This window comes from Mus pahari, chromosome X (genome assembly GCF_900095145.1).
Source record: "Mus pahari chromosome X, PAHARI_EIJ_v1.1, whole genome shotgun sequence".
Lineage (NCBI taxonomy): Eukaryota > Metazoa > Chordata > Mammalia > Rodentia > Muridae > Mus > Mus pahari.
The window spans coordinates 56568341-56584290 of NC_034613.1; the positions used below are offsets into that span (position 1 = coordinate 56568341).

At 37.5% G+C, this 15950-nt stretch overlaps 1 pseudogene; it reads right to left on the minus strand.

Moving 5' to 3' along the window:
* Positions 1 to 1438: 1438 nt before the first annotated feature.
* On the minus strand, positions 1439 to 4235 carry LOC110314332 (annotated as a pseudogene).
* Between the last annotated feature and the right edge of the window lie 11715 nt (positions 4236 to 15950).

Sequence of the window (15950 nt, forward strand, 5' to 3'; positions counted from 1 at the left end):
TCATACAGATCTTTCACTTCCTTAGTTAGTCACACCAAGGTATTTTATATTATTTGTGACTATTGTGAAGGGTGTTGTTTCCCTAATTTCTTTCTCGAAGGACTAGTTTTTACTTTAGGATGTGTTGGATAATTACAATTTTCTGCATAGTAGCAAGTTTAAAGACTTGGGTTATGGACCCTTTGCTAACTATGGATACCCATAGTTTTTATGGTTTTCAACTTCAGTAATATAGGAAATGTTCAAGAAACATTAAGGTATTGTTTTATGGCTTTCAGGTTTGCAGAACTTAGTGACCCATTTCAATTGTTAGCGGACACACAGGAACACCAATCTGTACATGTGTTATAAATGAGGGTGGGGCTAGATCCAGACCCTGCATGCTCTTAGTTTGTGTTTCAGTCTCTGTGAGCTCCCCTGTGAGCATAGACTAGTTGAGTCTGTAGGTCTTATAGCGCCCTTGACCCTTCAAGTTGGCTCATTTGTATACCCAACTCTTCCACAAAACTTCCCAAGCTCTGCCTGGTATTTGGCTATGGGTCTCTGAATCTGTTTCTATTTGCTGCTGGATGAAGGAAGCCTTTCAGGAGAAAGTTATGCTAGGCACCTGTCTGCATACATAACTGAGTGTCATTAATAGTGTCAGGGGTTCCCTCTTTCCTACAGGATGGGCCTCTTGTTGGGCCAATTATTGGTTGACCATTCACTTAGTCTGTGCTCCACTTTTGTCCCCGTAAATCTTGTAGGTAGGACAAATTTGGGGTCAAAAATTTGTGGATGGGTTGATGTCCCCCTCGTTCCACTGGAAGACCTGCTTGGCTAGAGGAGGTGGCCACTTTACTCTCTGTATCTTCTGCTGTTATGAATCTCAGGTATTTCATCCTCATAGACTTCCAGTAGTCTCCCTCATTCCAGGTCTCCATCTAACACCAAGGATGTCTCCCATTGATTTCCATTCTCACTCCAAGTCCTAAAGTACCTGGGTAATAAGGAGGGCCCAGGGATGTGTGAATCTCACTCAGAAAGGGAAACAAAATAGTCATCAGAGGTGTGAGGAAAGCTGGAACTGAGTGGGAAAGGGGGTGAGGAGGGGTATAGGGATGGTGGTGAATAAAAAAAAACAGCAAAATTAATTCCTCAGTATATATTTTATTCCAATAAACATTCAACAAGCATATATTTTATAAGGACATGTTCACATCTAAAGGAAAAAGATTAAACACCTGGAAAAACAAGGAAATAAAAATATAAAGTAAGCCAAGATCTTATGCTTACTACAATGATGAAAACATGCAGTGAAGTAAAAAATATTCTCTAAATTTCAAATTTGAAATTAAAATAATGTAATGAATTACAATTTTGTGCGTTAATAAATTAGATTAGGTATGTTATGATATATTCAGTGTGATTCACTTTTTTAAGCAGACTGATGTGAGATTTATTGCTGAACATAATTTGGTAGGGTATAGGGGATCGTTGTGGAAACTCCTCTAGAACACAGGGCTCTCCACTTGTCCAGGGGGCCGTGATTGGTGATATATTCAAGACTTCAGCATTCAGAAATAAGCTGCTTCTCAGCAACCATGTCTTCAAATTTTTCTGGATTAAACTTGGTTAAGCCCCCTCCCCCCACTTTTTTTTTTTTTTGAGATATGAATCTTCTAGTGGCCAGGGAACTTGAACTTGACTCAGTGCAGAGCCTCAGTTAAATGTTCCTTATTCTGCAGCTTGGTGTAGATGGCATGGTGACCTGGCCAATGTGAACCCTGGTCACTGTGCCCTGGGTCTTCCCAAAGACACCATGCATCCCTGTCTGGAGCCTGTCAGCCCCAGCACAGGACAACTTTGTGTTGATTCTGATGACATGGAAAAGATGAGGCTTCACTCTAATGAGAAATCCATACTTGCTACAACTCTTTACCACGTATTTGTTGGCACAAATACTGAAAGCCTAGAGTGCTTCAGAAGACAGTTGTTTATATTCATCTGAAAACATATGGCCACAGTGTAAGAATTCATCAACTTTAGTCTTCTTCTGTCCCAAGTCAAAGATGTGGATCTTAGCCCCAGGGACTCTTTGATAGAAGTAAGACTTTGGGTATAGCTTTGTTTTTATAATACTGGTATCACCCTATAGGGCAGCAGCCTATGATGCCAACAGGATCATGGCTAGCATGCTAGAGGAAAAGAGAGTATGATCCATTTTATTTTGAACATGGCTTAAAAAATTCTAAGGGGATGCATAAATAGGCTGAGGTGGTTATTATAACAGAGCAATGGCTGTAAAAAGGAACAATGTTTAGTTTTGCTAATGAATCTTTCTTTCTTCTTCCTTTATTTCTTTTATAAATTCTACTCGATAATACTGTGTAATGTTCATATTAAGAGAGATAACTAACTTCCTTAGAAACATATAAATAAGAAAATTACATCGAACAAAATGGCTGCAAATTACCACAATTACCATTATTCTTTTTTGGGGTCACAGAGACCCAGTAATACACTAGAATGTGGTCTAACAGAATACATGTCTTGTAGAGGTCAAAACCATTTAGCCATTGCTACAGCAACTTCTTTGCCCATTGAAAAAGTCATCATGTAAAGGCAAGTCCTCTCCATTCTTTGAGAATGGTAATTACTGTGATGGTCATGGACTATTATTTTGACAGAGATCATCATGGTAACTTTTTAAAAATATCACGTTAAACAGATATTGTTAGAGTAAAATTAAGTTAGTATTTAATTCAATTAAGGTATATTTAGAAATATAAATATACTAAATAAAAGCTAAAATTAAATCAATAAAATATGATAAACATGAGGAAATTCTGCTATTATAAAAGAACCAGGAAAACCTTTTACATTGGGAAAAGAATGTGTGAAGGTATTAGAAAACATGGGCATGCTAATAACAGCTCTCAACACAAGTAGTAAAAATATCATTTTGATTTGATTAAGGAAGAGATTAATTTAACATGACCAGTCAAACACATCAGGAGCATAACATCTATACATTTTTCACAATTCTTGTAGTATCATTTAAACATTTGATGTTAAATTATTCGATATTTGTGGAGACATAGAAACTTTATGCCTTTCTATGTGTTCATACATAGTGAAATAAATCATTGTTTTATCAATTCTTACTATCTTTCAAATTTCTATATGTAAGGCTATAAAACCTCTTCGTATTTTGTGGATTTTGAGCTCAGTGTGAACTAACTTCACCTCTATCATTATGCAATGTGAATTTATTAAGTTCTTGAAGAAATATTTCCTATTGAGCTGCAAACTCTATACTTGTTCAGTTTGGGAATGGTTTTGATACTTCAGAATATTTGTCTCTTTGCCTACTTATCAATTTTTATGTTTGAATTCACAGATCATGACTTTATTTCATTTCATTCTGTGTGTGTGTGTGTGTGTGAGAGAGAGAGAGAGAGAGAGAGAGAGAGACAGAGACAGAGACAGAGACACAGAGAGAGAAAGAGAAAGAAAGAGAAAGAGAAAGAGAAAGAGAAAGAGAAAGAGAAAGAGAAAGAAAAAGAAAAAGAAAAAGAGAAAGAAAGAGAGAGGAAGGGAAGGAAAGAGATAGACATATGGATAGACAGAGAGAGAAAAATAGAGATTGATTTAAATAATATAATTTTAGATTTCCTCTTTCTTGGTTTTACATTTTAGAGAGTAAGAGTAGACTGCCCCATCTGGGGATCCATACCATAATCAGCCACCAAACACAGACCCTATTGCATAGGCCAGAAAGATTTTGCTGATATGACCCTGATATAGCTATCTCTTATGAGGCTATGCTATTGCCTGGCAAATACAGAAGTGGATGCTCACAGTCATCTATTGAATGGAACACAAGGCCCCCAATGGAGGAGCTAGAGAAAGTACCCAAGGAGCTGAAGGAGTCTGTAACCCTATAGGAGGAACAGCAATATGAACTAACAAGTACCTCCTGAGCTCGTGTCTTTAGCTGCATATATAGCAGAAGATGGCCTAATCGGCCATCACTGGGAAGTAAGACCCTTGGTCTTGCAAAGATTATATGCCCAAATACAGGGGAATGCCAGGGCCAGGAAGCGGGAGTGGGTGAGTTGGGGAGCAGGGCAGGGGGAAGATATAGGGGACTTTCAGGATAGCATTTGAATTGGAAATGAAGAAAATCTCTAATAAAATTTGTTTTAAAAAAGAATACAGAATTGAAGACAATTTACCTTGAGTATAGACATTGGGCCCTTATTTCAACCCTCAAAGAAGGAGAATATAATGAATTCATCTATCTCAAAGATACTGAACCTTTATTCAAACGTCTGGGGAATTTGGATTGGACAAGGTAAAAAGAAAGGTATTGTTTGCTACTTTCTCTGTTTTTTTTTTTTTTTTTTTTTCTGTTCATTTGGCAGTTGAAATAGCTAGACCTTGCTATTATTACACATCAAACAATTTGAAAAAAGTGCTTCATGTTACTTCATGGTTTGTTTCTGGTAGAGATTTGTTTTATTTAATTGGATATTTTATTTATTTACATTTCAAATGTTATCTTATTTCCCAGTTTCCCCTCCACAACGACCCTATCCCATTCCCCTCCCCTGCTTCTAGGAGGATACTCCCCCACCCACCTACCCAATTCTATCTTCTTGCCCTGTTATTCCCCTACACTGTGGCATCAAGCCTTCATAGGACCAACGGCCTTTATACCCATTGATATCCAGTAAGGCCATCCTCTGCTACATATGCCTGCCCTGCAATTCCCCATACACTGAGGCATCAAACCTTCACAGGACCAAGGACCTCTATACACACTGATATCCAATAAGGCCATCCTCAGCTACATATGCCGCCTGAACCATGGGTCATTTGATGTGTACTCTTTGGCTGGTAGTTTATTCCCTGGGAGGTCTGAGCGGCCTGGTTGGTTGATATTGCTGTTCTTCCCATGGGGTTGCAAGCCACTTCAGCTCCTTCAGTTCTTTCCCTAACTCCTCCATTGGGGTCCTGTTGATCAATCCACTGGTTGGCTGTGAGCATCCTCCTCTATAGTTGTCAGGTTCTGGCAGAGCCTCTCAGGAGACAGCTATATCAGGCTCCTGTCTGCAATCACTTGTTGGCATACACAATAATGTCTGGGTTTGGTGACTGTATATGGGATGGATCCCCAGGTGGGGCAGTCTCTGGATGGTCTTTCCTTCAGTCTCTGCTCCATACTTTGTCTACATATTTGTTTCTGTGAGTATTTTGTTCCCATTTCTGCGAAGGACAAAAGCACCCACACTTAGATCTTCCTTCTTCTTGAGCTTCATGTGGTCTGTGAATTATGTCATGGGTATTCTGAGGTTTGGGGCTAATATCCACTTATCAGTGAGTACATACCGTGTGTGTTCTTTCGAATCAGGGTTACCTTACTCAGGTGGATATTTTCTAGTTCCATCCATTTGCCTAAGAATTTCATAAATTCATCATTTTTAATAGCTGAGAAATACTCCATTGTGTAAATGTACCACATTTTCTGTATCCATTCCTCTGTTGAAGGACATCTGGGTTCTTTATAGCTTCTGGCTATTATAAATAAGGCTTCTAAGAACATAGCAAAGCATGTGTCCTTGTTATATGTTGGAAAATCTATTGGGTATATGCCCAGGAGTGGTATAGCTGGGTTCTCAGGTAATACTATGTCTAATTTTCTAATCTTTCCAAGACTTTTATCATGAATGGTATTGAATTTTGTCAAATGCTTTCTCAGTATCTAATCATATGATCATGTGATTTTTTTCTTTGAGTTTGTTTATATAGTGGATTACATTGATGTATTTCTGTATATTGAACCACCCCTGCACCTCTGGGATGAAGCCTACTTGATCATGTTGTGCGATCCTTTTGAGGTGTTCTTGGAAGCGGTTTGAAAGAATTTTATTGTGTATTTATTTGATAATATTTTTCTTCTAATAAAAGTTGAGATGCATGCTTCAGTTCAGGACAAAAAAAAAACCTCTCTAAGTTCAATGATCACATGGCCACCTTTGTTTCAATTTGTTTCAGACTCATTAGTTAGGGCTAAAGAAGAAAACTTTCTTACATCTTATTTGTGGCATCTTAGTTGTCTATTCAAGTATTTCCCATATACCTTTCTATGATAACTTCACTGTGTACAGACAGGCATTTTCAAATCATATGATGCATTTTGTAATATCATTATGGTCAATGAGTATTGGAAAGAGACTCTACTTAGCAGTGAAGTGTAAGAACACTCAATTTTTTTTCTTTTTTTCTTTTACTTTATACCATATTCAAGTGCATGTGGATCCTATTTTACATTTGTAGTATGGAATAGTTAGTTATATGAGGCACCAGGAAATACTGTAACCATTTGCTCACAAGTTGGAGGATGATGGCATGACATGAAAGTGTAAAGAACCAATGAATCACAGAGTGAAGCTCTAGATCTATGACAAGAACTTGACTATTATTGTTATTTAAAAATGCTTCCATGTCTAATCTAGTTTGATTCCAATGATTTTGTTCTTTACACATCTGTATTAAACTGATAGGCTAAAAATATACATAAATATTTGCCACTTTTCTGAAGTGGCTCAGTGGTTAAGAGCACTTGGCTGCTCTTTCAATGGACTAAGGATCAATAAATTTGATGTTGTTAGCCATGCCTTTTAAGCACTAATTGAATTTACTTGTAGAGAGAAGGGATAATAAAATGTAGCAGTGTTTGGGTTTCCCTGACTCCCTGAATGAATCAAATAAAAAAATCATGTGACTACAGCTGTTTAGCACTCCATTTCAATGTTTCCATTACCACACAGCAATAAGTCCATCCATTATGGAGGAAAAAAATATCAATTTCCTGTAATAATTTTGAAAAGAATGTGTAGACAGTGAGAGACCTTGAAACATTCAGTCCTAAATGGGATACTGCCATCAAATCCTTGACCTCAGGAATCAGAAGGAGAGGCAGAAATACTGTCAGAACCAGAGGTGTCAGATGATATGAAGAAAAGAATGCCTTTTAAAAACCACAGGACTATAGCACATATGATCTCACAAAAACTGTGGCACCATGCACAGAACCCACAGGAATCTGGCCCAGATAGGGGTCCCAGCATTGTCAGTGGAAGTAGGCACAAGCCTCCATCCCTAAATCAGAAGCTAATTTTTTTCAAATGGAGTCTCACTGGGTATACAAACTATTCCTAAAGGCAGGCCCCATGCACAGCAGCAGATTGTCAATGCAAAATTAACCCAAACCCTTTTTATATAAATTGTGCCTTCAAGTTTTGGAAGACTTCTCTGTGTGAATGTGTGTGTCTCAACATCTATGCTTCTGGTGGTGTGTTTTTGTTTTGTTTTGTTTTTAGATTGTTTTGTTTTGTTCCATGATGTTTTAGTTGTATCACATTTTATTATTGGTTTATATTTCTGTTCATTTTGTAAGGCTAGAGAGAGAAAATGTGTAGATATATGTAAAGGGAGGTAGTGAAGATCTTGACTTATCAGGGGCTATGTTCTTAGAGAAAATTAATTTTACCCTTCCCAGAAGCTATCAACTGACAATAACTCCATGGTCAGACTTCATACCTATCTCTTTTCTTCATGCTAAGGTATCTGGTTTGATCCAACGTAGGTCTTGTTCATACTGTTCCAATAACATGAATTCATATGTGCAACTGCTCTGCTGTGTATATAAAAAACAAACTTTTTTTTGTAACCCACCACTCCTGGCTCTCATAATTGTTAGATATCTTACAGTACAGGCCTTTTGAGAACATCATGTGGAAACAGACTATTGCTTTAGAAGCTTTTTAAATATACACATATATGCATAGGAAAATGATGTAAATAGAGTTATAATAAGATTGGCATGGAAGGATACTTCTACAAGACACAATAAATGATCAAAGAAAAAATATGATACAAGGAATTGATTAATTCTCTTGATATTGTTGAGTGTGATGTCCCATAGACTCACAAATATTCCAAGTTAATACCAATATTTTTAGTTTCCCTCAAGAAACTAATGGTTATGATCCTATTACTGAAGACTCCATATACTTGAATCATGGAACATGGAGAAATCAATCTGGAACTAACCTGGAAGCATCATCTCTACTAGTTTCCATAGTGAAAAGTGCTATGCATACTCTCAGAAGATAAAATTAACCATCAATCTTATCAAGCTGTGAGTCAAGCAAACTAAAATAATATTTGTCCTGGTAAAACACTTTCACTAGTCCAATAGTGGTATGAATATCATGGGAGTTATAAATCACTTTCTAGTTGGATTTAAAGTCCTCTCTACAAGATAAAACCTGTACTTGACACTGTTATTGGAGCCAAGAAACTGTGTTTAGGAAGGTCATAATCCCTAGGGGACAAACTGCTAGTATTATTCTGGACATATTGTTAAACAGACTCTTAATGATTTGTTGCTATAATCATAGATCAGCACATCTTCTAATCCTCATAAGAGAAGCTTCTTTTTTTGCCATAGAAATGAACATAAATGACAACAACTGGTCAAGGTGCAGAAAATATGATATTGTAAAATAGTCAATCTTAGACAGAATATCTATATCATTCTTCTACTTCCATCCAAAGGTCAAGGATCATCTTTATTTTACATTTTTATTTAGCTATTTTAATTTTCTTGCAAAGCACTGTGTTTATTTATTCTCCTTTTACATATACTTTATTTTGGTTGACTGTCCTTCTAATTGTTTCTCCTATCTTCTTGCCTCCACATTTTTTGACATATTTTGTTCTAGGATATTTGACACTGGTTTTATATATCAAAAATAATTAAATTAAAAAAGGTTTATGAAGTCTTCACATATTTTTCAATTAATAATCATTTCCACATATCATCATTACAGAACATTACCTTCAAAGGTGAGACGATTGTTTAGATGATGATAAAACATATGGTAAGAGGGTAAGTTTAGGAAGGATAAGAACCACAAAATTAAAAATAGAGAATCTGCATAATAAAAAGTTTTGTTTTTAAATGGAACAGAGAAGCTAGAGAAGATTAAAAATGTTTAAAGATGTTATCTAGCAAAACAATGATTTTGTAGGAGTGTGGAATTAAGTGGAATAACAAAGTCCATGGATTAGTAGAGACCCAACTATCCCACTCCTGAGCATATACCTAAAAATACCCCACTATACCACAGGGACACTTGCTCAACTATGTTCACAGCAGCTTTATTTGTAATAGCCAGAAACTGGAGACAACATAAATATTCCTCAAAGAATGTATAAAAAACATGTGCTGCATTTACATAAGAGAATACTAATTAACTATTAAAAATGACATCATGAAAGTTGCAGGTAAGTGATTGGAACTAGAAAAGATTATCTCAAATGAGGTGGACCAGATCCAGAAAAACAAACATAGTGTATACTCATTTATAAAGAGATAAAAGTCATACTGTACAGGTAAACTATACTACAATCCACAGACACAAAGAAGCTAAGTAGAAGGAGAGCACAAGGAGGATAGTTGAATCCCACCAACAAGGGGAAACAAAATCGACATGGGAGGGTATAGATGGAAGGGGGTTAGGAGAGGGGTTGCAGAAGGGAATAGTAGCGATCAAGTGTGGTGAGGTCTGAGAGAACTGGAATTGTTAGGTTGGGGCATCTCTGGGAAAAGCTAGAAACCTCGGAAAATGGAAATCCCCTGGAACCTAAGAGAGCGAGGGTAAGACTCCTAGCAATGGGGAATATCGAACATAAAACAACTATATCTTGTAACAAGAAAAGACTTCCAGTGGAGGGATAGGGACACCAACCCAGCCACAAAGCCTTAGATGTACAATTTTTCCTGCTTACAAGATGTGCAGGGATAAAGAGGAGGAAAAATGAGAGATGGCCAATCTATGACTGGCCCAGTTGGAGACTCATGCCATGAGATAGAGCCCACCCCTGACACTATTAATGATATTCTGCTATACTTGCAGATAAAAGCATAGCATAACTGTCATCTGAGAGGCTTCACCCAACAGCCGAAGGAGCAAATACAGAGACCCACAAAGATTAGTTGGAACTTGTGGAATCCTGCAGAATAGAAGGAAGAAATGAAAGAGCTAGAGAAGTCAAGGCTACAACAAGAAAATCTACAGAATCAACTAATATGAGTCCATAGTGGCTCATTGATACTGAACCACCAACCATAGAACAGGCATGGGCCTGACCTAGGACCCCTATACATATGTAACAGATGAGCAGCTTGGTCTTAATGTCAGTCCCCTAATAGCAGGAGCAGAAGCTGTCTCTGATTTTGTTGCCTGACTTTCCATCCCTTTCCACTAACTGGGCTGTCTTGTCCAGCCTCAATAGAAGAAGATGCCCCTAGTCCTACTGCAACTTGGTATATGCCAAGGTGGGTTGATATTCCTGTGAAGCCTCCCCTTCTCTGAGGAAAATAGAATGCAGATGCAGTAGGGAGTAAGAGAGAAAGATTGGGCAGAAGCAACAGAGCTGATGGGACAGGGTCCTAGGGGCATACATCCACAGCCTGGAGGTGGAGCTGATCCTCAGCCCTCTATGCACTGGTCTTGCCAGGAGAGAGCTGGTCTCCTAGGAGTACTGACACAAGCTTATAGACTCACAGGAGGAAAAAGCTCCAGCCAGAGACAGCTAGAAGATATAACACCAGAGATTACCAGATGGGGAAAGGCAAACATAAGAATCTTTCTAACAAAAACCAAGAATACTCACCATCATAAGAAACCAGTACTCCCACCACAGGAAGTCCTGGATACCACAACACACTGGAAAAACAAGATTCAGATTTAAAATCATATCTCATGATGCTGGTAGAAGATTTTAAGAATGACATTAATAACCACCATAAGTAAATACAGGAGAACACAGCTAAACAGGTAGAAACCCTTAAAGAAGAGACACAAAAATCTCTTAAAGAAATAGAGGGAAAAAGGAAAAACAAAATAAAACAAAAACAAAAAACAAAAAAGAAAAGAAAAAGAAATACAGGAAAACACAACACAATAGGTGAAGAAAATGAACAAAACCATCCAAAATATAAAAATGGATGTAGAAACAATAAAGAAATCACAAAGGGAGAAAACTCTGGAGATAGAAATCCTAGGAAAAAAAAATCAGGAGCCATAGATACAAGCATCACTAACATAATACAATAGATGGATGAGAGAATCTCAGGTGCAGAAGGTTCCATAGAAAACATGGACACAACAATCAAAGAAAATGCAAAATGCAAATTGGACATTGTACTACCGGAGGACCCAGCAATACCTCTTCTGGGCATATATCCAGAAGATCTTCCAACTGGTAATAAGGACACATGCTCCACTATGTTCATAGCAGCCTTATTTATAATAGCCAGAAGCTNGAAAGAACCCANATGTCCCTCAATAGAGGAATGGATACAGAAACTGTGGTACATTTACACAATGGAGTACTACTCAGCTATTAAAAACAATGAATTTATGAAATTCTTGGGCAAATGGGTGTATCTGGAGGATATCACCCTTAGTGAAGTAACCCAATCACAAAAGAAGTCACTAGATATGCACTCACTGATAAGCGGATATTAGCCCAGAAACTTAGAATACCCAAGATACATTATGCAAAACACAAAAAACCAAGAAGGATGACCATCGTGTGGATACTTTATTCCTCCTTAGAATAAGGAACAAAATACCCATGAAAGGATATAGGTACAGAGACAAAATTTAGAGCTAAGATGAAAGGATGGATTATCCAGAGACTACCCCATCCGGGAATCCATCCCATCATCAGCCACCAAACCCAGATACCTATGCACATGCCAACAATATTCTGCTGAAGGGACCCTGATATAGCAGCCTGTTGTGAGGCTATGCCAGTGCCCGGCAAACACAGAAGTGGATGCTCACAGTCAGCTATTGGATGGAACACAGGGCCCCCAATGGAGGAGCTAGAGAGAGTATCCAAGGAGTTGTAGGGGGCTGCAACCCTGTAGGTGCAACAACAATATGAACTAACCAGTACCCCCTGAGCTGGAGTCTCTAGCTGCATATGTAGCAGAAGATGTTCTAGTCAGCCACCATTGGGAAGAGAGGCCCCTCGGTCTTGTAAACTTTATATGACCCAGCAGATGGGAAGGCCAGGGCCAAGTAGTGTGAGTGGGTAGCTAGGGAACAGGGTTGGGGGTGGGGTATAGGGAACTTTCAGGATAGCAGTTGAAATGTAAATAAAGAAAATAATAATAAATAAATTTTAAAAAAAGAAAATGCAAAATGCAAAAAGATTCTAACTCAAAAAACTACAATATCCAGGACACAATGAGAAAAGCAAACTTAATAAGTATAGTATAGATGAGAAAGGAGATTTTCAACTTAAAGGGCCAGTAAATATCTTCAACAAAATTATAGAAGAAAACTTCCCTAACCTAAAGAAAGTTGTGCCCATGAACATACAAGAAGCCTACAGAACTCCAAATAGACTGGACCAGAAAATAAAATTCTCCACACACATAATAATCAAAACAACAAATGCACTAAATAAAGATAGAATATTAAAAGCAGTAAGGGAAATTTGTCAACTAGCATATAAAGGCAGACCTATCAGAATTATACCAGACTTCTCACCAGAGAATATGAAAGTCAGAAGATCCTGGACAGATGTTATATGGCCCCTAAGAGTACACAAATGCCAGCCCAGGCTACTATACCCAGCAAAACTCTCAATCACCACAGATAGAGAAACCAAAGTATTCCATGACAAAACCAAATTCATACAATATCTTTCCATGAATCCAGCCCTTGAAAGGATAATAACAGGAAAACGCCAACACAAGGAGCAAAATTATGCCCTAGAAAAAGCAAGAAAGTAATCCTTCAACAAACCAAAAAAGATAGCCACAAGAACATAGTCCCAATTTTAATAACAAAAATAACAGTAAGCAAAAATTAGTTTTCCTTAATATCTCTTAATATCAGTGGACTAAATTCCCCAATAAAAAGACATAGACTAACAGAATGGCTATGAAAACAGGACCCAACATTTTGCTGCATATAGGAAACCTCCTTCAGGGCCAAAGACAGACACTACTTCAGAGTAAAAGGCTGGAAAACTATTTTCTAAGCAAATGTTCCAAAGAAACAAGTTGGAGTACCCAATCTAATATAGAATAAAATCAACTTTCAACCAAAAGTTATCAAAAAGACAAGGAGGGGCACTTCATATTCATCAAAGTTAAAGTCTACCAAGATGAACTCTCAATTCTGAACATCTATGCTCAAAATGCAAAGGCAACCACATTCATTAAAGAAACTTTAGTAAAGCTCAAAGCAGACATTGCACCGCACGCAATAATAATGGGAGATTTCAACACCCCACTTTCATCAATGGACAGACCATGAAAAAACAAACTAAACAGAGACATAGTGAAACTAACAGAAGTTATGCAACAAATGGATTTAATAGATATCTATAGAACATTTTATCCTACAACAAAAGGATATAACTTCTTCTCAGCACCTCATTGTATGGTCTCCAAAATTGACCATATATTTGGTCAAGAAACAGGCCTCAACAGATACAAAAATATTAAAACAATTCCATACATTCTATCAGATCACCAGGCACTAAGGCTGATCTTCGATAACAACATAAATAATACAATCCCAACATACACACTGCATTGACCAGGAATTGAACCCGGGTCACCTGCATGGAAGGCAAGAATTCTACCATTGAATCACCAATACTCCCTCTACTGTGCATATATACAGAAGAGGTTCCAACTGGCAATAAGAACACATCTTCCACTATGTTCATAGCAGTCTTATTTATAATCAGCAGAAGCTAGAAGGAACCCAGATGTCCCTCAATAGAGAAATGGATACAGAAAATGTGGTACATTTACACAATGGAGTACTACTCAGCTATTAAAAATAATGAATTTTACAAGACCAAGGGGCCAAGTAGTGGGAGTGGGTGGGTAGGGGAGCAGGGACGGGGGGTTATAGGGAACTTTCGGGATAGCATTTGAAATGTAAATAAAGAAAATAGTAATAAATAAAAAATTTGCAATCACTGAGAAGTGGATATTAGCCCAGAAATTTAGAATACACAAGATACAATTTGCAAAACACAAGAAAACCAAAAAGAAGGAGTTACAGAGACAAAGTTTGGAGCTTAGACAAAAGAATGGACTATCAAGACTCTACCCAGAGATCCATCCCGCCATCAGCCACCAAACACAGACACTATTGCATATGCCAGCAAGATTTTGCTGAAGGGACCCTGATATAGCTGTCTCATATGAGGCTATGCCAGTGCCTGGAAAATACAGAAGTTGATGCTCCCAGTCATCTATAAGATGGAACACGGGGCCCCCCCATGGAGTAGCTAGAGAAAGAACCCTAAGGAGCTGAAGGGCTCTGCAACCCTATAGATGGAACAACACTATGAACTAACCAGTACTGTCAGAGCTCGTGTCTCTAGCTGCATATGTAGCAGAAGGTGGCCTAGTTGGCCATCATTGGGAAGAGAGGCCCCTCGGTTTTGCAAACTTTATATGCCCTAGTACAGGTGAATGCCAGGGCCAAGAAGTGGGAATGGGTGGGTAGCAGAGCAGAGCAGGGGGAGAGTTAGGGAATTTTCAGGATAGCATTTGACATGTAAATAAAGAAAATATCTAATAAATAAATAAATAAATAAATAAACAAATAAATAAATAAATAAAAAGCCAACATAACACCTGGAAGCTGAACAATACTCAATGATAACTTTGTCAAGGAAGAAATAAAGAAATTAAAGACATTTTATAGTTTAATGGAAATGAACCCACAACATACCCAAACTTATGGAACACAATGAAAGCAGTCTTAAGAGGAAAACTCATAATTCTGAGTGCCTCAAAAAAGAAACTGGAGAGACCATGTACAAGCAGATTGACCGAATACATAAAACCTATAGAACCAAAGGAAGCAAATTCATCCAAGAGGAGCAGACAGCAGGAAATAATCTAGCTCAGTGGCAAAATCAACCAAATTGAAACAAAAAACTATTCAAAGAATCAACTAAATCAGGAGCTGGTTCTCTGAGAATCAACAAGATAGATATACCTTAGCCAGACTAACTAGCGTGCACAGAGATAGTATCCTAATTAACAAAATCAGAAATAATAAGGGAGACATAACAACAGAATCTGAGGGAATCCAAAACATCATCAGATCCTACTACAAAAGCTTATACTTAATAAAACTGGAAACCCTGGATAAAATGGACAATTTTCTAGACAGATATCAGATAACAAAGTTAAATATGGATCAGGTAAACGATCTAAACAATCCCATATCCCCTAAAGAAACAGAAGCAGTCATTAGTAGACTCCCAACCAAAAAAAAAACCCAGGACTAGATGAGCTTAGTGAAGTGAGGTATCAGATCTTCAAAGAGGACCTAATTCGAATACTCCTCAAAATATCACACAAAATAGAAGCAGAAGGTACTCTACTGAATTTGTTCTATGAAGCCACAATTACTCTGATACCTAAACCACACAGAGACCCAACAAAGAAAGAGAATTTCAGACCTATTTCCCTTATGAATATAGAAGCAAAAATAATAAAATTTTTGCAAACTGAATTCAAGAACACATCAAAATGATCATCTATCATGTTCAAGTAGGCTTCATCCCAGGGATGCAGGGATGGTTAAGTATATGGACATACATCAACATAATTTACTATATAAACAAACTTAAAGACAAAAATCACATAATCATCTCATTAGATGCTGAGAAAACATTTGACAAAATGCAGTGCCTGTTCATGCTAAAAGTGTTGGAAAGATCAGAAATTCAAGGCCCATACCTAAATATAATAAAAGCAATCTACAGAAAACCAGTAGCCAACATAAAGCTAAATGGAGAAAAACTTGAAATAATCCCACTAAAATCAGGGA